The sequence below is a fragment of the Saccopteryx leptura genome, chromosome 12, assembly GCF_036850995.1.
Source record: "Saccopteryx leptura isolate mSacLep1 chromosome 12, mSacLep1_pri_phased_curated, whole genome shotgun sequence".
NCBI lineage: Eukaryota > Metazoa > Chordata > Mammalia > Chiroptera > Emballonuridae > Saccopteryx > Saccopteryx leptura.
In genome coordinates this window covers 45069085-45094667 of record NC_089514.1, presented here as the reverse complement: position 1 = coordinate 45094667, position 25583 = coordinate 45069085, and the positions used below count along the sequence as shown (strand labels likewise).

At 41.7% G+C, this 25583-nt stretch overlaps 1 protein-coding gene and 1 long non-coding RNA gene across 4 annotated transcripts in view; one reads left to right on the top strand and one right to left on the bottom strand.

Annotated features, from left to right (window-relative positions):
* Positions 1-25583, bottom strand: part of PTPN12 (protein tyrosine phosphatase non-receptor type 12) — a 115443-nt gene that overhangs the window by 80942 nt on the left and 8918 nt on the right. The window lies entirely within an intron of this gene.
* On the top strand, positions 15374-16332 carry LOC136383986 (uncharacterized). The gene is made up of 2 exons (XR_010747506.1): positions 15374-16141; positions 16244-16332. It is a non-coding gene; the product is annotated as an uncharacterized lncRNA (long non-coding RNA).

The window sequence follows — 25583 nt, the reverse complement described above, 5'->3', positions numbered from 1 at the left end:
AGAGAGAGAGAGAGAGAGAGAAAGGTGCAAGAGGCAAAGTCCTGAAGAAACTAGGCACAAGCTTTCAAGAACCCTCTCTCTAATGGAGCCACAGAGGATACACTTAATTCCTCCAGTAATAAGTATAAACACCTGTGGAATGTTTTCTACTGGGAAGCTCATTAGAGATTGTGTCTTTTTAATGGGGGTTGGTCAAATAAAGCAACTCTGCCTAGCACAAACCCATAGTCCCAGAAGGAAAGCAGGTGTTCCCTCAAAATGTACAGTAAAAGCAAGGCACAGTGAGCCACCCTATCACAGAAAAATAGATACCCTTCGAAAAATCCAAGTTTCTAAACACCAGCCAAGGGCCAATCTTGCAAGCAGGCCTTTCTAAGAACAGTAATCTCAGCCATTCTATGTTAACTCTTCTCTGCACCCAAATATATAATGAAAAAGTAACACTCCCCCCCAACTCCCACTCATTTAAAGTAGCCAACCATGTTAAGCCTCCTTATTAACAGATATTTTACGTTGTTTCACAAAAATTACTGCAACTAACATAGTTGGGACATACTATTTTATGCACATACGCAACTTTTTTCATAGCACATAGTACTTTATTATGACGCTCAGTGGAAAACACGTGTAAATCAGCTTACTGTAGTGGTGACAGCTGCAACACATGCTAAGGCACTTTTATTATATAAAAAAGGCAGGAGTGGGAGTTCCATTCACTCCTTTTAACAGCAACTGGGACTTGCAAATTCAGAGCTTTCTTAGGCATTTGTAGCTTTTACAGTGTCATTTCTTGAGTTTTTCTTTTTAAACATGCCTTATTTGCCGTAAGACTAAATGCAGCATATACAAAACAGGAATACAGGCAATTCAGCAACCAGTGTAGGAAAAGATTTCTAGAAGTTGACATGTGCACCTTTTCAATTCTATTAGAGGTGTCCAAACTGCCTTCAAAAACAAAAAGACTTCACCAACTTACCTTCTATAAACAGATACAAAATAAGTTTTTCTGTAACTTTCCCAATATCTGCTATTATTTATTTTTAATTACCATGATTAACTTTTGAATCTTACCAAATTTTGCGGAATCTGGTTGACTCCCCCAAAAGTTAATGGTGGACCCAAAAGTTAGTGTCTATTTGCATTTCTCTGATTATACTTGGGAACAAAATTTTTGTTGCATCCACAAAACCACTTGTCCTTAACTAATTCGAGTGTGCTAACCTCAAATCTGACATTAGTTTTACTCTGTAAGCTACAAATTTTTGCAATTCAAGATTTTAAGTTTTCGTCTTATTGTAAAATTTTCAACATTTAGTTTAACAAAATGAAGTAGAATGTCTTCTTGGGCATCATATTTGTGAAAATATAATAATTTATATAATACAGTAAATACACTAATACACTAAAAGATATAATTGCATCAGAATTTGTCTACAATTTCAAAACAGAACATATTAAAACACTTATTTTAATCATAAAATTTGCGCAAAACTTTAAATTCTATTCAAGCAAAATCTTGCGTTTGTGTACTTGTTGAGGACAATCTTGTTTGATGCTCCAGCAGTAGTCTGCTCATCACTAACAGCTCCAAGATTTTCGGGAAACTTATCAAGGTGACTGTTCAGGAAGTGAATCTTAACGCTTATATTATATCCAATGTCGCAGAAAGCCAACAGCATCCTTTGAACCAGAAGTTCATAGTTTTCTGCTTTTCTGTTGCCAAGGAAGTTCTTTGTAACTGTCACAAAAGACTGCCATGCTGCTTTCTCCTCCTTATTCATCTTCCTGGCAAATTCTTTGTCACGGATGAGGGTTCGAATCTGAGGTCCATCAAATACACCTGCTTTTATCTTCTCAAAAGACAAGGCAGGAAAAGCAGAAATAATATGTTGAAAGCATTCACTTTCTCTATTCAAAGCCTGAACAAACTGCTTCATTAAGCCAAGTTTGATGTGAAGTGGGAGAAAAATGATCCTGTCTCGATTAACTACAGGTTCATTCACAATATTTTGCATCCCTACTTTCAGAGCTTCACGTTTCAGCCACACCTTCTGTGTCCAGTGTTTCTCCCGAGCTCGACTGTCCCACAAACACAGAAAGCAAAGATACTTCGTGAAACCTCTCTGTTGTCCTAGCAGGAAATTTACCATTTTAAGATCCACACAAATGATCCAGTTATGTTCCTCATACTTCAGAAAGTCGAGGACAATTTTTATGTCATTCTTACTACGTCACTCAATTCGAGTTGGCTAAACTGCTGAGGGTTTAATGACTGCTTGGCATCAGAAGACCCTTCAGATTCTACAACCATTTCATTTCCTCATGCATCTTATCAAAATACACTTGATCACCATGTTCACTTTCTTCGTCCTTAGAAGAAATAAAACCATTGAAAACTGGAACTTGGAGTGTCTCACAGTGTGGAATAGGTTGTACTACGGAAGGAATGTTAGGATATGTGATCATATGCCGTTTTTTCTTGCCGATGCCCTTTGTATGAATCAGACAGAATAACAGTCACTGCTGTGGTCCTTAGGTTCATGCCAAACCATGGGAATACCAAAAGGAATTCCTTTGCGTTTTCCTTTTGTCCAATCATGAAGCATTTCCTCACAATTATGACACACAATATGAGGAGCCCAATTCTTGTCTTAATCGCCAAGGGAACTTGAAAATAGGCAATATATGCACGTGTCACAAATGATGAAATATTGTGCCTTTGACGTTGAAGTGTGTAACAGCCATAAATATAATAGAAAGTGTCAGGACTATTCTTACATTTACGCCTACTCTAAGAAGCCATGATTCAATCTTAAAACAAAATAAGAGGGTGTAATAGTTAATAGCTTTGGTTTTATAGTTGGAATAGTTCTGCCAACTTACTACCAATGTGACCTTGGACAAGTTCAGTTTCCTATTCTAAGAACAGGACTTTGGATTAGCCTTCAGATCCAATGTAAAGGGCCTCGCGACACTTCTTGAAGAGTTTATTATATAAATAAGATATACAGTAGTATATATACCCTATTATTTGTGTTGTCTGTTAAAACATTCTTCATAAGCATATTACAATGATTAATTTATTTAACCAGATTTACAAAGCACCTCTCATGTGGTCACTAACTATGTTCCAAAAATATAAAGACAGATCCCGGCTACTGGATCTCTGAATCTCTGGCCACTGAAGACCTTACAACCTAGTAATATAAACAGAAATTTATTTTTATATATACAATGTGTCCATAGTCATGGTGCACTTTTGACCGGTCACAGGAAAGCAACAAAAGACGATAGAAATGTGAAATCTGCACCAAAAAAAGGGAAGACTCTCCCAGTTTCATACCTATTCAGTGTAGTTCGATATGGGCTCACACACAGATTTTTTTAGGGCTCCTTAGGTAGCTATCCCGTATAGCCTCTACAGCAGGGGTCCCCAAACTTTATACACAGGGGACCAGTTCACTGTCCCTCAGATCGTTGGAGGGCTGGACTATAAAAAAAACTATGAACAAATCCCTATGTACACTGCACATATCTTATTTTAAAGTAAAAAAACAAAATGGGAACAAATACAGTATTTAAAATAAAGAACAAGTAAATTTAAATCAACAAACAAACCAGTATTTCAATGGGAACTATGGGCCTGCTTTTGGCTAATGAGATGGTCAATGTGCTCCTCTCACTGACCACCAATGAAAGAGGTGCCCCTTCTGGAAGTGCGGCGGGGGACGGGTAAATGGCCTCAGGGGGCCGCATGCAGCCTGCGGGCCCTAGTTTGGGGACCCCTGCTCACTGACTGATGGCCTACCAAAACGGGGTTTCTCCACCAAACTGCCGGTTTCCTTCAACTGCTTATCCCACCGAGTAATGTTATTCCTATGTGGTGGCGCTTTGTTATAAACGCACCGATATTCACATTGCACTTTGGTCACGGATTCGAATTTTTTTTTTTTTTTTTTGCATTTTTCTGAAGCTGGAAACGGGGAGAGACAGTCAGACAGACTCCCGCATGCGCCCGACCAGGATCTACCCGGCACACCCACCAGGGGCAATGCTCTGCCCACCAGGGGGCGATGCTCTGCCGCGACCAGAGCCACTCTAGCGCCTGGGGCAGAGGCCAGGGAGCCATCCCCAGCGCCCGGGCCATCTTTGCTCCAATGGAGCCTTGGCTGCGGGAGGGGAAGAGAGAGACAGAGAGGAAGGGGGGGGGGGGGGTGGAGAAGCAAATGGGCGCTTCTCCTATGTGCCCTGGCCGGGAATCGAACCCGGGTCCCCCGCACGCCAGGCCGACACTCTACCGCTGAGCCAACCGGACAGGGCCACAGATTCGAATTTAGCAAGCCACAGAACATACTGAACTTTCCTCTGTACCGTCCACATCTCAACTGGCATGGCCGTGGGCTGCTCCGCTGTATACACAGTGTTACGTCGTCATCTGAGCATGCGCACATGCTGCCACATCATCCTACAGAAACTGGGAGGGTTTTCCTTTTATTTGGTGCAGATTTCACATTTCTATCATCTTTTGTTGCTTTCCTGTGACCGGTCAAAAGTGCACCATGACTTTACAGACACACACACACACACACTGTGTGTGTGTGTGTGTGTGTGTGTGTGTGGTAAATATGTCATACCTTTATGCTGTCAAATCAAGTTTATTTCATCAACCATTTTCTGCCATATCATATGATAGCATTTAATAATTAATTACCACTCACACACTCTCAAAGCTGAACCTTAAAAGAGAAAAGTTCTGTATGGTTTAACTACTATGGGAAGTCTACCACTCCCAATGACCTCACCAAGCTGAAGGGCTACTTTAATAACTGTTTCCTCATCTATAAAATGGACATAAAATCTTGCTTACTAGGTTATAGTGTATAAGTATGAGAGTTCATTAAGTACAAACGAGAACCAATTCAACACTTGTAAGGTTTTTTAATCACTGCCTTGATTCCATAATCTCAGGGTTTTAAGCCAGCTCTGGCCGCAGTGCATGGCCATCTTGCTTTGAGGGAGGGCAAGGTAAACAGCAGCACAACGGTGGCAGTAGAGGGCAGGAAGGGAGAAGAAATTCCGGGTTAAGAGAGGAAAGAATAAACCAAAATATCAGAATAGCTTTCTGACCTGTCCTCACTCTCCCTCCCAGACTTCTCTTTCCCCTAAAATCGCAGCAGATTTACCTTTCACATAACAGGATTTACTCATACACATAACATGCCCAAGTAATTCTCCCACTGCTTTAAAAAATAAAACAAAATCTATTCTTGCCTACTAACTGCCTAAAACTCTCTTAATATCTTTTTATTTAAGTGCACACATGCAGGAGAGAGAGACAGGAAGGGAGAGATGAGAAGCATCAACTCGTAGTTGTAGCACTTTAGTTTCTCATTGATTGCTTCTCATATATGTCTTGACTGGGGGACTCCAGTCAAGCCAGTGACCCCTTGCTCAAGCCAATGACCTTCGGGGTTTCAAACCTGGGACCTCAGCATCTCAGGTCGGTGTTCTATCCACTGTGCCACCAGTCAGGCTAATCTTCATTAAAAAAGAGAAGAAAATATATATATAAAGCAGATCTGTCCTACTGCTTTCTCGGTGTTTTGACAAGGTCACTCATTTCTATTGCCAAATGCAGATTTAAATCCAAATTCTCTTTGAAATTTCCAATCTACCTGGTCTCTATCCTACCCTCCAGGTTCTGCTTCTAACTCTCTAGCACTGTGTTTCTCATCATGAAGCAGACCAAGTGTCACTATTGTTCTATAGTCCTCTGTTATTCTCAGTATATATTTTTATTTCAGAAATCGCATCTTCTTTCATGAGTTCAATGATCATCTATATACTAAAAAATTAAAAGATCTACAGGGCCACCATGACAGTGGCCTAAAGGCTAAATCCAACTCAAACTCAATAATATAAAATTGAATTTAGTACACCCAATCTTCAAACCCATCTTTCCTGTATTCCCTATCTCATGACTATCTCTTAGTGTCCAATTCACCTTGGAAAAGTTTTTCCTCACCCTCCAGTATCACCAAGTTTTTTAAATGCTACTTCAGAACTGCCTTCCAAATTCATCCCTTTTCTTCGTATTCACTGTCATTTTCTTGAGGCCCTTCTGCTTGAATGACTGGAACAGCTTCTTCTCAAAGGTCCCTGCTTCTGTCCTTACCCCTCTACATTTTATTCTAAACACAGCAGCCAAGGTGATCCTGTTACAATGTTAATCATTATACCTGAGAGTAAAACCCAAAAGGTTCTCATCTCACTTAGAATAAGAGTCAAAGTCCTCACAAGGATTTAAAAGAACTTAGATGATCTGCCATAGCTCCCAACCACACCGCAAATCTATTACTTCCTCACACATTGTGCTCAAGTACTGGCATCCTTGGACACTCGATGTCAGGAATGCCCTTATCCCAAACAACTGCATGGCCCATTCCCTCACTACATCGTCTTGGCTCAACGTCTTAACCATTCTATGTAACAATATCCCTTCAACCTGATATATTGACCATATTAATAGCCCACTTTTCAACCTTCCCTGTATTAAAACCACATGTGACATCTTTGCAGTTCTGATTTTCCCCACCCCTTGTAGCTGAGGTGGTGTTATATCCTACTTTGGCCAGAGAATGTGACAGAAGTGGTAAGTGTGCCAGTTCTAAGCCTTGACAGCCCTCACTTGCACCTCTGCCACAGCCAGGAGAATGTTACAAGTAGCCTATTGGGGAGTTAGAAACAGGTGGAGCAGGGACAAGCAATCCAGTCTTCCCAGCCACAGCCAGGCTAGCTGTCCTGATAAGCCAGCTGACCCCCGGAAACATGAATGAACCCAGTAAGATCAGCAAAGCTGCCCCGCTGACAAAAAAATGTATAAAATACTATTTATTACTGTATGAACTAAGGTTTTGTAGTTTTATACAAATTACTGTGATAACAGATAACTGATATAATCTACCCTTTTTCTCCTTCCTATTTTATTGTTCTTCATAGTACTTAAAATCTGATCTATTACGTATTTACTTGTTTATAAGGTTACTGTATTCTCCGACTCTTACCAATAGAATATTAAGCTCTATAAAGAGTTGTAGTCTTCAGGGTCTAGAATGGTACACAGCAGGCATTCTGTAAATACTGAATAAATAAAAATGAGCATGATGGTTTAGTAAACCATTTGGGTCTATGTACCTGTACTAGATATCCTTTTAATCTTTGGAAGCCATTAAACTCAGAACCAGTCGTTTTTGTTTTAGAAAATTAAATTTAATGGTATGGCACTGATCAAAAAGAGTACATAAGTTTCAGGTTAACATTTCTACAGCATTTGAACTGCTGTCTTTTGGATCTCTATTTCACAAAGTGTTAAATCAAGATTTTTACAAAATGTTGTAATTTTACTTAACAAATATCCTTTATGTGCCATTAGCAAAAATTTTTTTTTAAATTTAGGAACAGGCTTTATCTTATCTGTTCTAATTTTGTTGTATTTTATAATAAATTTTAGCATGGTAGTACAAGTATATACTTTATTAATTAATTAAACTATATTGAGAAGGTGCATGCTCCAAAATTTTTACTATGATCAAAAGTTTGGAGCCTGACCTGTGGTGGCGCAGTGGACATAACATTGACCTGGCGTGCAAAGGTCACCGGCTCAAAACCCTGGGCTTGCCTTGTTAATGCACATATGAGAAGCAACTATGAGTTGGTGCTTCCCACTCCTCTTCCCCACCCCTTTCTCTCTCTCTCTCTCTCTCTCTCTCTCTCCTCTCTCTAAAATCAGTAAGTTAAAAAAGAAATATGTTTGGAGACCACTGATTTGGAGCATAAAGTCAAAACTCCCAAATTACTATCAATGATATCTTAAGATAATTAAGTATACTGTACACATTTTTTTTCTCTACCACCAAAGAAGATGCCTTTTCCCTTCATTTATTTTACTACTTACATAATACCCTCAATCATTCTTCCTATCACTTATTTAGAATAACATCTGAGTCCTTTATTAATATTATTATTAATTCTCACACTGCAAAATATTCCTGTTTTAAGGATGAGAAAACTAAGATTCAGGGAAGCTTAAGTAACTTACTCAAAATTAAAAATAGTAAGTAATACTGGGTCTATTCTAGATATAACTGTTGTGATCTATTGTACATCAACTGAAGTATCCAGTATAATGCTAGACATTCAAATTGTTAATAACAAATACATCATCACAAAGATATGCTACTTTTGTCTGGTCTTCTTTCCTGCCAGTTCTATACTGCTCACAAAAATTAGGGAATATTTTATAGCTTCATAGTCATTTTGAAATATCTCCTAATTTTTGTGAGCAGTTATATACATATACCTATTTATAGTATTAGAAGAATTACAAACAACTAGGCATAAATTACAGGAAATTTCTAAATTACACAGTAGTATTTTCAGCCTACGGATCTGCAAACCAACTGTAGTTACACGTGGATTTTTTATTTCTTGGGGGTCTGTGCTTCTAACCTGGTTTGTTCAAGGGTCAACTGTACATCCTGATCTATCTGTAACACCCATTTTCAACACAGTAAGAAATCTAAGGCACAAACAAGTCACTGGACATAGTTGAGAAAGATAACTACTCAAACAGTTATGCACAGGGAGGTGCAAAGGGAGGCAAACACAACAACTCAGAGACACGCACAATCAGGCAAATAGTGTTACTGTATTTAAATTTTATTATTTCTTTTCTTTTCTTTTTTTTTTTTTGAAGCTGGAAATGGGGAGAGACAGTCAGACAGACTCCCGCATGCGCCGGACCGGGATCCACCCGGCATGCCCACCAGGGGCGAAGCTCTGCCCCTTCGGGACATCGCTCTGTCGCGACCAGAGCCACTCTAGCACCTGGGGCAGCGCCCGGGCCATCTTTGCTCCAATGGAGCCTTGGCTGCGGGAGGGTAAGAGAGAAACAGAGAGGAAGGAGGGGAGGGGGTGGAGAAGCAAATGGGCGCTTCTCCTATGTGCCCTGGCCGGGAATCAAACCCGGGTCCCCCGCACGCCAGGCCGATGCTCTACTGCTGAGCCAACCGGCCAGGGCCACTGTATTTAAATTTTAGATGATTTGGGAACTACAGAAACTACGTTAGATTTATTTTATTAATGTAAAATCTATTGTGAAGGATACACATTAGTCTTTCAGATGGATATATATTTCAGATATATATTTAGGAAGTAATTAATGACTAGATATAATACTTCGGTCAAATTGTTCTGTAGAATAGTATTTCCTTGCAAGAATAATGCTCTGGTTCCATATTTTAGCCCTAAAAAAAAAACCCAAAATTTAATCTTAGGTACCATAAACATGCAATTTACAGATTATCTTTAATTTATAGTTTCCACACAGAAACCTTAAAATTTTGTCTGACATTTAATGTGTCCTGTGTATGTGAAGTAACACGCTCTGCCGGAGCCAAAAGAATGTTCTCTCAAGTTCTCTTTTCCCTGCTCTGAAGGAAGGTGAATGGGATTTATTTGGAGCTGAAAACTTAAAATAGTTTTTTTTCAGTTTCCCTTCAAGGATTTTCGTATAAGATACTCTTTAGCTGCCTGCCCACTTAGTGAACTACCTCTCTCTTTCCCTAAGAAAAGTCCCTTCCATACACATCTAAACAAGCCCCCCATCTGGTCATCTCCACTTATTCATACTGCAATACACATCTATCTCACTGGCAAGTTGATTAATTCTTCCAAGAGTATGAAGATGAGCTAGATCAATACTAATCATTCTGATTAGCCCTAAACTTAGATCAAGTGAATGACACAGTAATTCATTTATTCAGCCTTTATTCAGCATATGCAGCCCCAAACTCTGAAAGCCAAATGCAGAGAAAGGTAAGTGTAAAGCAGGTGCACATAGAAGTGAAACCAAGAAGCCCTAAAGAGACAGAGAAACTGAAAAATATGTGGAATGTGACATTCGAATAAAAGCCATAAAATACATTAATAGGCTTGGGAAAATAACTTAAAAAGAACTGGTCCAGTAAGTACAGCACATTCCCGGAGTAGATGAGACCAGACACCCAGGATGAATAAGACAGATGAGTCCTAGAGATAGGGAAGTCGATAGACTCCCAGGATGACTAGGAGCTGATGAGTCCTTGAGATACGGAAGTCGTAAAAACTCCTAAGATAGTTAATGTGACCACATCCTAAGGGATAGATAGGGACATTTCCAGCTGGGGGCTTTCAACTGTATGACTGGTTACTAAGGCACATGACTAAAATTTGATTTGGAGGAGCCAATTGCTAAACGCCAAATTCGCTTCTGTATGAACTGCTTGCTTGCTACGCTATAAGAACCCCTAGATTGTAGGCGCTCCGTGTGGCTCTTGTGACTACCACTCGAGTCCACCCCTGCGCAGGTTAATTTTGCTTTGTTCTCTTTTTCTCTTGGCCATAAAACTTTGTCTGAAACTCTCCAAATGTCTCCAGTGTCTGTTTTACCCGGCGAGTGTAACATTTTATGGGGGCTCGTCCGGGATTGCCCATTACGGGAATCTTGACTGGGGACAGGCGGAACAGCTGTTTGTGTTTGAGCTGGTGAGTATTTTGTTGTAGAATTTCTTGTTTTTGCAATCTGGCTCCGGAGCACTTACAGTCTGTGGTGGCAGACAGGACGCTGTCAGTGACCCGCCCAGACACTCGGGCCAAAGGGCAGGACGCTGCCGGCCGAGGTTTCTGTTTCTGTCTGAAATCGATCGATCGTTTCGAAGTAGTGAGCTCACTCGCGCCGCGCCGCGCTGCTGTCTGGTTGTTTGTTTAGCCTGAATGACTGTGTGGGAAATTTTGTGTATTGCATTGTTGTGTTTGGTGTTAATTTGTTTGCCAGTACAGTGTGATCAACGCTCATCCATCTAGATCACCCTGCTTATAGGGTGGGGAATCCTGTGTGTTGTCTTTGTAGGACTAGAAGCATACCTGGCTGAGAAGAACAAGTACCGCGAGATGGGACAGCAAGAATCTACTCTTAAATCCCCTCTTGATTGCATTTTAAGTAACTTCTCTGATTTTCAGAAGAGAGCTCAGGGTTATGGGGGACCTCCACCCGATCGAGAAACTCTCCGGACCTTAAGCCAAGTGGAGTGGCCATCTCTTAAGGTTGGATGGCCATCTGAGGGAACCTTTGATCTGCCCATAGTTTTTGCAGTAAGGGCCATTATATATCAGATGCCTCACCCAGATCAATATGTGTATATAGATGTTTGGATAGATGTAGCTACAGACAAACCTGGGTACATTAAGAGGTGCATAAAAGCAAATCAAAAGGTTAAGAGAGCTATTTGTGTGAGCGCTGCGGACATTAAGCCTCGCCCTCCCTCCGCTCCACCTGCACCTGAAAAAAAGCCTCCCAAATCGTATCTGGTCCTTTCTGATGTTACTGAGGATATAGTAGACCCTGTAAATTATCCTCCTCCTTATCAGAAGCCCAGGGAGCCAGATTCAACTGTGCCCGAGAATGTCCAGAGTCCTCCCCACACCCGGGGGGGAACCCCTTATGCTCAACCTTCCTTTGCTGAAGGTGCCCCAATGTTACCTCTTAGGGAGGTGTTGCCCCCACTAGATGAAGGACCACATGCACCGTCCCAAATGATTTATATTCCTTTTTCTACTAGTGACATTTATAATTGGAAACATCAGACCCCGTCATTTTCAGAGAAACCTCAGGGGTTAATTTCTTTGCTTGAGACTGTTTTCAGGACCCATCAACCAACTTGGGATGATTGCCAGCAGCTTTTGCACACTTTGTTCACAACGGAAGAAAGAACCCGCATCAGCCAAGAAGCTGAAAAAGTATTTAGGGAAGAGGGGGGGCACTGAAAGGGAACTAGAGAGGACGCTCCCCAGGAGCCCCCCCAGTTGGGATCCAAACAATGTCAGGGATAGGGAATCGCTTACCCAATATCACCAGGCTCTATTAAGGGGAATAAGGGCAGCTGCTAAGAAACCAACCAACTTTAGTAAGGTAGGTGAGGTAACTCAGGGGAAGGATGAGTCCCCTGCTGCATATTTAGAGCGGCTAATGGAGGCCTACCGGGTTTATACCCCTATTGACCCTGAGGCAGAGGAAAATCGCAAGCTAATAAACATAACCTTCGTCACTCAGGCAGCCCCAGACATTAGAAAGAAACTCCAGAAAATAGAAGGATTTGAGGGAAAGAATAGGAGTGAATTATTAGAAATAGCACAGAGAGTCTTTGTCAATCGTGATGACCCTGAGTTAGGGAGAACAGCTGTAAAACTACTCTTGGCACAGCAATCAAAAGGACCAAAAGGGAAACAGCAGCCCTTTAAGGGAAAGAAGGGAACTTTCCCGCAGAAGCAACTAGATAAAGACCAGTGTGCTTATTGCAAAGAGAAAGGTCATTAGAAGAAGGATTGCCCTAAGCTACAGGCCGTAAATCAGGAACAAGGCTCACAAGTTTTGCTCCAATTAGATTGACGGGGCCAAGGCTCCATTTCTGTTGGCCCCCAGGAGCCTATGGTCACACTGTCAATTGAAGGGAAACCAACTACCTTCCTAGTTGACACGGGGGCCACTTATTCTGTCCTAAAGAGACCACTTGGGACATTACAAAAGGAATCCACAAAGGTAATAGGGGTCACTGGCAAAGCTGTCTCATATCCTCGAGCCACTGCATGGATTACAGACCTGGCGCGAGGGACTATTACTCATTCATTCCTGATTATTCCAGACTGCCCTTACCCGCTGTTGGGACGAGATTTGTTGCAAAAATTTCAAGCAACAATAACCTTCAACCAGGAGAAGAATGCAGAAGGCAAGGTATTAGTGACTGTACCAATATCAGAAGAATATCTGATTGCCTCCCTCCCGGAAGGTAAGAGCGGGTTTACGGGAATCCCCGAGGAAATAAAGCAGCAGGTTCCTGGAGTTTGGGCAGAGAATAATCCTCCGGGATTGGCAGTACATCAGCCGCCTGTAGTAGTGCTGTTGCAGAGCGATGCCAGCCCAGTACGCATCAGACAGTATCCTGTACCTGCTCGGGCTAAACAGGGTATAGCACAGCACTTGAGGCGCTTATTAGAAGCCGGGATTCTCCGGGAATGCCAATCTGCCTGGAACACTCCTCTACTGCCAGTACAAAAGCCTGGAACTCAGGACTATCGCCCAGTGCAGGACCTGCGTAAAGTGAATGCTCGGGTAGAGACCATACATCCTACTGTGCCAAACCCCTATACCCTATTAAGTTCATTGCCACCGACTCATGTTTTCTATTCAGTATTGGATTTGAAAGATGCCTTCTTTTGCATTCCATTAGCAAAGCAAAGTCAGGAAATGTTTGCCTTTGAGTAGAATGATCCTGAGAATGGACTTTCAGGTCAATACACTTGGACCAGGCTCCCTCAGGGTTTTAAGAATTCACCAACCATATTTAATGAGGCTTTGTGCAAAGACTTACAGGAGTTTCGAGCCGGCCACTCTTCAATTGTACTGCTGCAGTATGTGGACAATCTCCTTATCGCAGCCCCAAACCAGGAGAGTTGCCAAGAAGCTACGTTAGAACTACTCCAAGAATTGCAACGGATGGACTATCGAGTATCTGCTAAGAAGGCCCAAATTGTCACCCAAACCGTGAGTTACTTGGGGTATGACTTGAGGGGAGGACAACGTAGTTTGTCTAGCCAAAGAATTCAGACTATATTACAGATTCCTGAGCCTGTAAGTAAAAGACAAGTACGAGAATTTTTAGGTGCCGTGGGATATTGCAGACTTTGGATACTGGGATTTGCAGAGCTGGCCAAACCTTTGCATGAGTTAACACGGGGAAAAGAGGAACAATTTGTATGGACAGAGGAGGCACGAGAGTCTTTTCAAAAACTTAAGGAGGCCCTAGTTGCAGCCCCGGCATTAACCCTGCCAGACTTGTCTAAGTCTTTTCAACTATTTGTGACTGAGAAGAAGGGCATTGCTCTAGGGGTCCTCTGTCAAGAACTAGGACCTTGGAAAAGACCAATAGCCTATCTGTCCAGAAGACTAGATCCTGTGTCATCAGGATGGCCCAATTGTTTGAGAGCACTTGCTGCTACCTCCATCCTTCTTAAGGAGGCCAGTAAACTGACTCTGGGTCAAGACATTCAGGTCATTGGAGAGCACTATTTAGAACAAGTGCTGCGGGCTCCCCCGGATAGGTGGATCTCGAATGCCCGACTAACACAGTATCAGGCACAGTTGCTGAACCCCCCCGCAATACAATTTTTGAAAACAACGGCCTTGAATCCTGCTACATTGCTCCCGTTGCCAGACTCATCGGTGATCCATGACTGTAGACAAATATTAGATACCATTACAGGAGCCAGACCAGATCTATGGGATCAGGCCTATGAGAAGGCAGATTTAACTCTGTTCACAGATGGAAGTAGCTATGTTCGGGATGGGCAAAGGTATGCTGGAACTGCGGTGACCACACAAGATACTGTGTTATGGAAAAAGGCACTGCCTAAAGGCACATCTGCACAACGGGCTGAGCTTATCGGACTCACACAGGCCCTTAGAATTGCTGAAGGGAAAAGTGCCAACATCTATACAGACAGTAGATATGCCTTTGCCACGGCCCATGTACATGGCGCCATCTACCGGGAGCGTGGGTTGTTGACTACTGCAGGAAAAGAAATTAAAAATAAGGATGAAATTTTGGCTCTATTAGAAGCCATTTGGTTGCCTAAAAAGGTGGCAATAATACATTGCAAAGGACATCAAAAGGGGGATTCCCCTATAGTAAAAGGAAACCACTTTGCTGATCGAGCGGCACGGAATGCAGCAGAAGAGGAGGAACACACTAACCAACTGCTACTCATCCCACCCCCTACTTTACAAATAGAACCGAGGTATGAGCCAAAAGAAGAAGAGAAAGGTAAGCAACTAGGGGGTAAGAAAAGTAAACAGGGATGGATAGAATTACCAGACAGCAGAATATACCTACCACAAGGAGTGTTAAGACAAATAATTCAAGAAATACATAGCAGCTCCCACTTAGGACAACAAAAACTAGAACATCTAGTAAGAAAATATTATGAGGGAGCGGAAATCAGAGATATCATACACTCTGTTGTGTCTAGGTGTCAGGCCTGCGCCAAAGTAAATGCTGTCAATAAGAAATTACCTCCTCTCATCAGGCACCGAGGAAAAGCTCCTGGAGAACTGTGGGAAGTAGACTTTACCGAAATGACTCCAGGGAAATTAGGCTACAAATATTTGCTTGTTCTAATAGACACCTTTACTAGATGGACTGAGGCTTTTCCTACAAAAGGAGAAACTGCTTCAACAGTTTGTAAAATACTTTTAAGAGAAATCATTCCACGATATGGCATTCCCATTGCTGTAGGGTCAGATAATAGACCTGCTTTTGTGTCCAAGATATCACAGGAATTAGCAAAAAGATTAGGGATCAATTGGAAATTACACTGCATTTATCGGCCTCAAAGTTCAGGGCAAGTCGAGAGAATGAATAGGACCCTTAAAGAGACTATAATTAAGTTAAGAGAGGAGACTGGCGAAAATTGGGTAGAGCTACTCCCTTTTGCATTATATAGGGTTCGAAATACACCTTATACAGGAAAATAGACTCCTTATGAGTTAATGTATGGGCAACCAACTCCTTTGGTTCCACAAATAACAAGGGAAGAAATTAAGGGTTCTAATCAAAGTTTTCTAAAGTCCTTACAGGCATTACAACTAATACGTGCAGAAGTACGGGCGCTTAGAGACCAGCAGAAGGACCAACTCAAAGGACTTCCACTGCCAACTCCACCGGAGCCAGGACAATGGTATCCCAAATAAGACTGTCCAAGAGGCACTTCTAGCAGTACATCACCCAAGGACTGACTCCCACATAGACGGGTCCACACACCATGATCCTGAGCACCCCCACTACTGCCAAGGTAGAAGGCATACCCGCCTGGGTCCACCGCAGCCGGCTGAAGCTTGCAGTCCCAGCAGAGACACCTTTGTGGACAGCGAAGACTGACCCTGCCAACCCTTGTAAGCTGACCCTGAGAAGGACAGCATGCCCTGCTTCAGCCACAAACCAGAAGTTAACTGGTCCACGCATGGAGACTTTAGGGAGGGAGGGAAACTAAGGTAAAGGAAAGCCAAGTAAGTCATCTTAAGGTTTGATGCATGTACTGCTATGAGTATACAGAAAGGGGGTGTAAGTCCCTTGGCTGAGAGAGAAGCTATAAGGTAAATGAAAATTATATATATGCTCATAGCTACCACTATAGAATAACCTATGAATATTAGTCATGTGTCCAATAGGCTACTTATGAAAAGGACACCTCCAAAAAGCAATCTTTAAAAGAGAATTACTTAGTACTAACTTAGTCTTTGCTGAAGGTTAAGGTTTTTAAAAAAATCAAGAATTTTGACTAGAAAGGAATTGTATGGTTTTGATAATAGAAGGTATAAGGTATAGAGGTACTTTTGAAAAGAAAAGGAAAAGCAAGTTGTTATGAAGGCCAGTTATTTCTGGATAAGAAAGTGCATAAAAGTTGAAGGTTTATGTAAGTTGCAGAAGATTTGTGTAAGTTGCAGAAGGTTTGTGCAAGTTGTAAGAAGTTAGTACAGAGAAGAAAAATGCAAGGCAGAAAGAATAGAAACAGTTAAAATAATAGTTTTATCTCAGCCATACCAACGCCGAAGAATCTCCATTATAGTTAAGGATTTAACTAGGACAAAGAAGAGGAGGAAATGTGACATTCGAATAAAAGCCATAAAATACATTAATAGGCTTGGGAAAATAACTTAAAAAGAACTGGTCCAGTAAGTACAGCACATTCCCGGAGTAGATGAGACCAGACACCCAGGATGAATAAGACAGATGAGTCCTAGAGATAGGGAAGTCGATAGACTCCCAGGATGACTAGGAGCTGATGAGTCCTTGAGATACGGAAGTCGTAAAAACTCCTAAGATAGTTAATGTGACCACATCCTAAGGGATAGATAGGGACATTTCCAGCTGGGGGCTTTCAACTGTATGACTGGTTACTAAGGCACATGACTAAAATTTGATTTGGAGGAGCCAATTGCTAAACGCCAAATTCGCTTCTGTATGAACTGCTTGCTTGCTACGCTATAAGAACCCCTAGATTGTAGGCGCTCCGTGTGGCTCTTGTGACTACCACTCGAGTCCACCCCTGCGCAGGTTAATTTTGCTTTGTTCTCTTTTTCTCTTGGCCATAAAACTTTGTCTGAAACTCTCCAAATGTCTCCAGTGTCTGTTTTACCCGGCGAGTGTAACATGGAACACATAAGGATAGAGGAGCTGAAACAAAGAGAAGTCACCTAGGTTATGGATGGCTCTCCGTTTCTTGTTTCCTGTCCTTGAAGTAGCTCAAGGTCACTATTCTATTGCAATAGTCTTTTCTTTTTTTCCCCCTGAAATAAGAAGCAGGTCAGCCGGGCGGTGGCACAGTGGATAAAGCGATGGACTAGGATGCGGAGGACCCAGGTTCGAGACCCCGAGGTCACCAGCTTGAGTGCGGGCTCATCTGGTTTGAGCAAAGCTCACCAGCTGGGACTCAATGTCGCTGGCTCGAGCAAGGGGTTACTTGGTCTCTGCAGCCCCACCGTCAAGGCACATATGAGATAGCAATCAATGAACAACTAAGGTGTCGCAACGAAAAACTAAAGACTGATGTTTCTCTCTGTTCCTGCCTGTCTGTCCCTATCTATCCCTCTCTCAGACTCTGTCACTGTAAAAAAAAAAAAAAGAAGAAGCAAGGAGGGAGACAGACTCCCACATGCGTCTGACCAGGATCCACCTGGCATGCCCACTAGGGGGCGATGCTCTGCCCATCTGGGGCGTTGCTCCATTGCAGCCAGAGCCATTCTAGCACCTGAGGCAGAGGCCATGGAGCCACCCTCAGCGTTCGGGCCACCTTTGCTCCAATGGATCCTTGGCTGCAGGAGGCGAAGAGAGAGAGAGAGAGAGAGAGAGAGAGAGAGAGGAAGGAGAGGAGAGGGGGAAGGGTGGAGAAGTAGATGGGTGCTTCTTCTGTTTGCCCTGGCTGGGAATTGAACTTGGGACTTCTACAAGCTGGGCCAACACTCTACCACTGAGCCAACCGGCCAGGCCTGTAATAAAGTCTTTTTTCACTTAGGCTAATTCAGAACTAGGCTACTACCAAATATCTATACTGACAAATAATTTTTCTGTAATTTTCATATTTATGCCCCTTTTTTCACTTTTCCACCTAATAAGAATAGAACTGTAGTCCTTGGCCTGTGGGCTCAGTGGTGGATAGAATGCCTGTCTGGCATATGGAATTCCTGGGTTCAATTCCTGCTTAGGGTAAACAAAAGAAGCTACCCCATCCTGCAGCCAGTGGCTTGGTTGATCCCAGAGTCCACCTCAGGCGCTAATATGAGTTCAGTTGATTGACCACTGACCCAAGACAAGGGGTTGTCAGGTGGATCCCAGTCAGTGCGCACGTAGGAGTCTGTCTCATTATACCCTCTCTCAAAATAAAAAAGGGGGAGGGCAGAATGCGACTGTGGGCTGAGGCAACACCATGTCATAGTAAAGGGATCTTCTTTGTTAACTGGGACAAACTCAGCTCTGCCAACTTCTAAATGTAAAACTTGTAACAAACTCTTTAATTTCTAAATAGCTTTAATGGTTCTTTTAATTACCGGGTCTGTGACTAACGGGTAAATCCACTGTACACAATGTGAAGACATGGGTCCAGAAAAGGTATTCTCTTATGTATTATAGCATGGGATCCACAACTCCTTTCTTGCCCCACTATGGTTCTAGTCCCAAATGTGTAGCCTCAAAATCTCTGAGCATTATCTCCTGGAAAACAAGTATGCTGAGGAATCCAAACTAAGCAACAGGCCTAGAATTATATACTTCCCACAAAAATTAGGGGATATTTTATTGCTTCACATTCATTTTGAAATATCCCCTAATTTTTGTGAGCAGTATAAATAATTTTCCTAGGTCCTAAAGGCTTTTTTTTTAATGTAAATTTTTACAGAAAAGTGTAAAAATTTTACTTTTAACAGAAACCAATGAAAAACACTGATTTTTAACCATCTAAGAACTACCTAAACCAGCGGTTCTCAACCTGTGGGTCGCGACCCCGGCGGGGGTCGAACGACCAAAACACAGGGGTCACCTAAAGCCATCGGAAAATACATATTTTATTTAAAAATGTACCAGAAAATACATATTTTATTTAAAAATGTATCGGAAAATACATATTTTATTTAAAAATGTACCAGAAAATACTTATTTTATTTAAAAATTTATTGTATAATAAATATGTATTTTCCGATGGCTTTAGGCGACCCCTGTGTTTTGGTGGTTCGACCCCCGCCGGGGTCGCGACCCACAGGTTGAGAACAGCTGACCTAAACAGAGAGAGTTTGACTTTACCTGGGGTGAAGGAAAATTACCAGGTTTAATGGTATGGCTTAAACTTGATTTTTAAAAGATCCTTCATACCAACCAAATCATACATTGCAAGACAAAATAAATATGCCACAATAAGAAGACACCAAAACACTTCTCACCAAAACATTTAGGAACTTAGAGGCCAATTTCCTATTCATCTCATACTCAGCATGTGAGTTGTTCTACTTTGAGGAATTCCTCCTATTGAATATATAGGCTTTACCTCTTTTTTATTTATTCATTTTTTAATTTACAGAGACAGAGATAGAGATAAAGTCAGAGAGAGGGACAGATAGGGACAGACAAGAGAGAGATGAAAAGCATCAATTTTTCGTTGTGGCACTTTAGTTGTTCAATGACTGCTTTTTCATATGTGCCTTGACCAGGGGGCTACAGCAGACCCAGTAACCCCTTGTTCAAGCCAGCGACCTTGGGTCCAAGCTGGTGAGCTTTGCTCAAAAGAGATGAACAAAGGCTCAAGCTGACAACCTGGGGGTCTTGAACCTAGGCCCTGTGCATCCCAGTCCAATGCTCTATCCACTGCGCCACCATCTGGTAAGGTGGCTTTGCCTCTTTATATACTGTACCTTGTTTCTCTCATCTAAAACCCACGTTCTTATCATCTCTTTGTGCTTGCAAGTGCCATTTGTTTTCTGTATCTGAAATGTATTTTTTACCCTAATCCACCTGATGACAAACTCTTCCCTTTAAGAAGTCAGCTCACCTGACCTGTTGGTGGTGCAGTGGATAAAGCGTCAACCTGGACTGCTGATGTCGCCGGTTCGAAACCCTGGGCTTGCCTGGTCAAGGCACCTATGGGAGTTGATGCTTCCTGTTCCTCCCTCTTTTTTTTCTCTCTCTCTCTCTCTCTCTCTCTCTCCTCTCAAAAATTAATTAATTAGTTAAAGGGAAAAAAAAGTCAGCTCATTGGGAAAAAAATAAATAAAGGTCAAAAAAGAGAAACATGCCTGACCAGGCGGTGGTGCAGTTTTCAGAGTATCGAACTCGGATGTGGAGGACCTAGGTTCGAGACCCTGAGGTCGCCAGCTTGAGTACAGGCTCATCTGGTTTGAGCAAAACTCACCAGCTTGGACCCAAGGTCACTGGCTTGAGCAAGGGGTTACTCAGTCTGCTGAAGGCCCACGGTCAAGGCACATATGAGAAAGCAATCAATGAACAACTAAGGTGTCGCAACGAAAGCCTGATGATTGATGCTTCTCATCTCTCTCCGTTCCTGTCTATCTGTCCCTATCTATCCCTCTCTCTGACCTCTGACTCTCTGCCTCTGTTAAAAAGAAAAGAAAAATAAAAGAGAAACAATCATGGACATCGGTGTGTAGGAGAAGGGTGTGTGTGTAAACATATAATATTGTGTACAGATATGCTGATATGCTGTGGAATTGGGTACCTGAAATCTGTACAATTATGTTAACTAGTATCACCCTAATAAATTCAACTAAAATTTTTAAAATAGTGCATAAATAAATAAATAAGTCAGCTCAAACAAGGCCTCTTTGATGAAACCATCCATAATTTGTCAGGCAGATTTCTGCCTCAATGGTTTCAACCTCGAATAATTTCCATTAGAGTAATATGACATATTGAATTACAATTGAGTACCTTCTACATATAGCTAATGTCGACTTACGATCACGATTGGTTCCGACAGACCGGTTTTAACATGATTTGCTCGTAAGTTGAATAGGCTATATGTACAGTACTGTGAAATGATGTTATAAAAAACTTTGTCATGCCTGACCAGGTGGTAGCGCAGTGGATAGAGCGTCGGACTGGGATGCAGAAGACCCAGGTTCGAGACCCCGAGGTCACCAGCTTGAGCACAGGCTCATCTGGTTTGAGCAAAAAGCCTACCAACTTGAACCCAAGGTCGCTGGCTCCAGCAAGGAGTTACTCGGTCTGCTGAAGGCCTGCAGTCAAGGCACATATGAGAAAGCAGTCAATGAACAACTAAGGTGTTGCAACGTGCAATGAAAAACTAATGATAGATGCTTCTCATCTCTCTCCGTTACTGTCTGTCTGTCCCTGTCTATCCCTCTCTCTGACTGTCTCTGTAAAAAATAAATTAAAAAAAATTGTCATATTTTATAATTTTATTTCATTATTGTTATATATAATTTTCTTTGTTCATTTTATGCCATTTGCATCATCTCTACATCATTTTTTTTCTTTTTGTATTTTTCTGAAGTTGGAAACGGGGAGGCAGTCAGACAGACTCCCGCATTCACCCGACCGCAATCCACCTGGCATGCCCACCAGGGGGCATTGCTCTGTTGCAACCAGAGCCATTCTAGCACCTGAGGCGGAGGCCATGGAGCCATCCTCAGCACCCAGGCCAATTTTACTCCAATGAAGCCTTGGCTGCAGGAAGAAAAGAGAGAGACAGAGAGGGAGGAAAGGGAGAGAGGTAGAGAAGCAGATGGGCACTTCTCCTGTGTGCCCTGGCCGGGAATCGAACCCAGGACTCCTGCACGCCAGGCTGATGCTCTAATACTGAGCCAACTGGCCAGGGCCTACACCATTTTGTTTCTTATTTTTACATTTGTCAGGTTTAAGTAAAACACTGCATTACCAGTACAACTGGTTTAATACTGTATTTGCAAAGACAATTTCCTCTTGGTAGACATCTTGGGAGGGGTTTGATGAAAAATATCCAAGACACAAAGCACAAATTGCTGTACCGAGTCTGGGAGAACAGTTGAAATGGTGCATACAGAGATGGCAGTGCTGTCGGAAGCTGGTCTGCACTGTAGTATGCCCAGCTGGGCAATGCTTGCGCTGCCAGACGCAGAGCAGTCATGGCTAGCGAATGTGGTTGTAAAGTCAAATGGTCATAAGTTGCATAGGTCGTAAGTCGATCAATATTTGTACTCCTATGCTAGTAGCTTCATATACATATTACCTTGATGTTGGCCCTTCCTGGTAGATATTATATCCCCAATTTCCCTAGGTAACCTGCTTATATCAGAGCAAGGCCAGAACAGAAATAAATGCCTGTATGACTCCAAAGCTTGTTGTCTTTCTAATAGCCCAGAGGCTCTAGGGTTTTTGAAACCCAAGCCCCTTGAGACCCTAAGAGCTAGGAACATTCTCCACTCTAGTTACCCCAATGGGCTAACACAAATCTTTATGTACAGAGTGAAAAGATTCACAGACACCCCCCCCCTCACAAAGACCATCCACCGCCCTCAGTTTCTCACAAGTCTGTTCACAATAGATAAACTTCTTGAGGAAAAAAAACTGCCTTGTTTTCAATTGCCAATTCTAAACCCAGTGCCTAGGCCATAATGCAGGGGTAGTCACCCTCTTTATACCTACCGCCCACTTTTGTATCTCTGTTAGTAGTAAAATTTTCTAACCGCCCACCAGTCCACAGTAATGGTGATTTATAAAGTAGGGAAGTAACTTTACTTATAAAATTTATAAAGCAGAGTTACAGCAAGTTAAAGCATATAATGATAATTACCAGGTACTTTATGTCGGATTTTCGCTAAGTCTGGCAGAATAAATTCTTATAAAACAACTTACTATAGTTAAATCTATCTTTTTATTTATACACTGGTTGCTCCGCTACCACCCACCATGAAAGCTGGAATGCCCACTCGTCGGCAGTAGGGACCAGGTTAACTACTACTGCATTAGTAGACACAGAATGAATACCTTTTGTATAAATGATGGATGGTTAGGAAACAAGGAAGGATGACATGGACACATTTTTGCATTCCTTCGAACCTACCAGGATAGCTAACTCAAATGTTAAATAGCTTCTCAAGTGCACATTACATTTAAAAACAGTTATTACAGGATGGACACTTGGGGCTGTTTCCAGATCTTGGATATTGTGAACAATGCTGCATGGGGGTGCATTTCTCCTTTTGAATCAGTGATTTGTTATTCTTAGGGTATACTCCTAACAGTGGGATAGCTGGGTCAAAAGGCAGTTCGATTTTTAATTTTTTGAGGAATCTCCATACTGTTTTCCACAGAGGCTGTACCGGTCTGCATTCCCACCAGCAGTACAGGAGAGTTCCCTTTTCTCCACACCCTTGCCAGCACTTGTTATGTGTTGTTTTGTTAACGAGCGCCATCCTGACAGGTGTGAGGTGGTATCTCATTGTGGTTTTAATTTGCATTTCTCTAATGATTAGTGATGTTGAACACTTTTTCATGTGGTACATATACACAATGGAATACTACATGACCATGAAAAAGAAGGAAATTTTACCATTTGCGGCAACATGGATGAACATGGAGTCTATTATGCTAAGTGAAATAAGCCAGGCAGAGAAAGAAATAATCATATGACCTCACTCATATGAGGAATTTAATGAACAAGGTGAACTGAGGAACAGAATAGAGGCAGAGAAGAGTTCAAAGAGTCCAGAGGGAAAGGGGAAGGGAGGAGGGGATCAAAGAAAGAAAAGACAGTAGTGAAAGTATATACACATAACACAGAGAGATAGAGGGCAGGATAGTAAATCATGGACGAAAGGGGGGAAGGCGGTGGGGGGAGGGGGTCAAGGGGGTATCAAGGAGAACAAGGGGAGGGAGGGAGATATATTCAGGGGAACACTTATAACTATGTAAACACAACAAATTAAAATCAATAAAATTTTTTTTTTAAAGTTATTATAGGAAATGTAGCTATCCACATACATCCCAAAGCCCAACTTGAACGTGACCTACATTCCACATTCTCCAGGAAAAACTTTTACGGGTAACTATGTATACCTGTCATAAGCTAGTTCAGATACTATAATATTGTACAAACGGAAACAAAATTTTTGTGTGATTTCAGTAGGAAGGAGGTAACTGTCAAGGCTTGATTGCATAAATCTAAAATATTTAAATACTACAGGAAATATAAAACACTGGAGAGGAGTTCTATTTGGAAGAGCTTAGGGGTTTAGTACAACTGCTTATCACTGAACTTGTCTTAGCAAGTTCTTTGACTCCAATCTAAATAAAGGCATTTTTCCCCATAGTATTAAAAACCAAATTTTACAATAGGGAACAAGAGCTTTAAGATAAACTGGGCTAGGCTGACCTGTGGTGGCGCAGTGGGATAAAGCGTCAACCTGGAACGCTGAGGTTGCCGGTTCGAAACCTTGGGCTTGCCTGGTCAAGGCACATATGGGAGTTGATACTTCCTGCTCCTCCCTCTTCTCTCTCTCTCTCTCTCACTCCTCTCTCTCTAAAAATCAATAAATAAAATTCAAAAAGGAAAAAAAAAGATAAACTGGGCTAAAATATTTACCCCAGAAAGTGAAAATTAATTACATTTTGCTGCTGAGTTCTTTGTGAACATGGTAAAGTCATTCTAAATTTTCAGTGTTCTGATTTTCAAAGTACTGGTCTATATCATAGAAGAAAACTTTTCCAATAAAGGGAAAAAGTATGTTCAACAGTACAGTCACAGACTTCATTCTTTTAGCAGGTATGCTCAAGGAAAAGAAATAGCTTATTCCAAAATGTAAGAGAGAACATATACCACAGAGTACAGGAATTCAACAATGGAAAGGTAAGGTGGGACTTGTTAAAGCATCTCGGAATACCAGGTTAATTAAGTATAGACTGTATTGTCTATATTGGCCTGTGAGTCTAAACTAATGCAAAACTTACAAAATTGGGGGTACAAAAGAAAGAGTAATTGGGAAGACAGGCATATAATTACAGTATGGGAAAAAAAAGCAGAGCTTGGATCTGATGTTTTGACTTGGCTTAAGCATTTAAAATTCCAATTATTTGAATGTTCATAGGTGAACCTTGAAAACATTAGTTAAGTCACAAAATACCACATTCTGTATGATTCCATTTGTAAATGTCCAGTAGAAGCAATATATGGAGAGAGAAAATACATTAGTGATTAGCTGGAGACAGGAAGGAGGAACATGGGGAGGAATTTCTTTTTTGGGGGGGATGGGGTATAAAAATTGATTAATGGTGATTGGTTGTACAATCTGTGTATACTAAAAACTATGAAACTGTACAGCTTTGATGGATGAATTTTATGGTAGGTGAATTATATCTCAATAGAGCTGACAATTCTTAAAATACAGACAAGCCACAATATTGAACAATTTAACAGACAATACATTTTTTTTA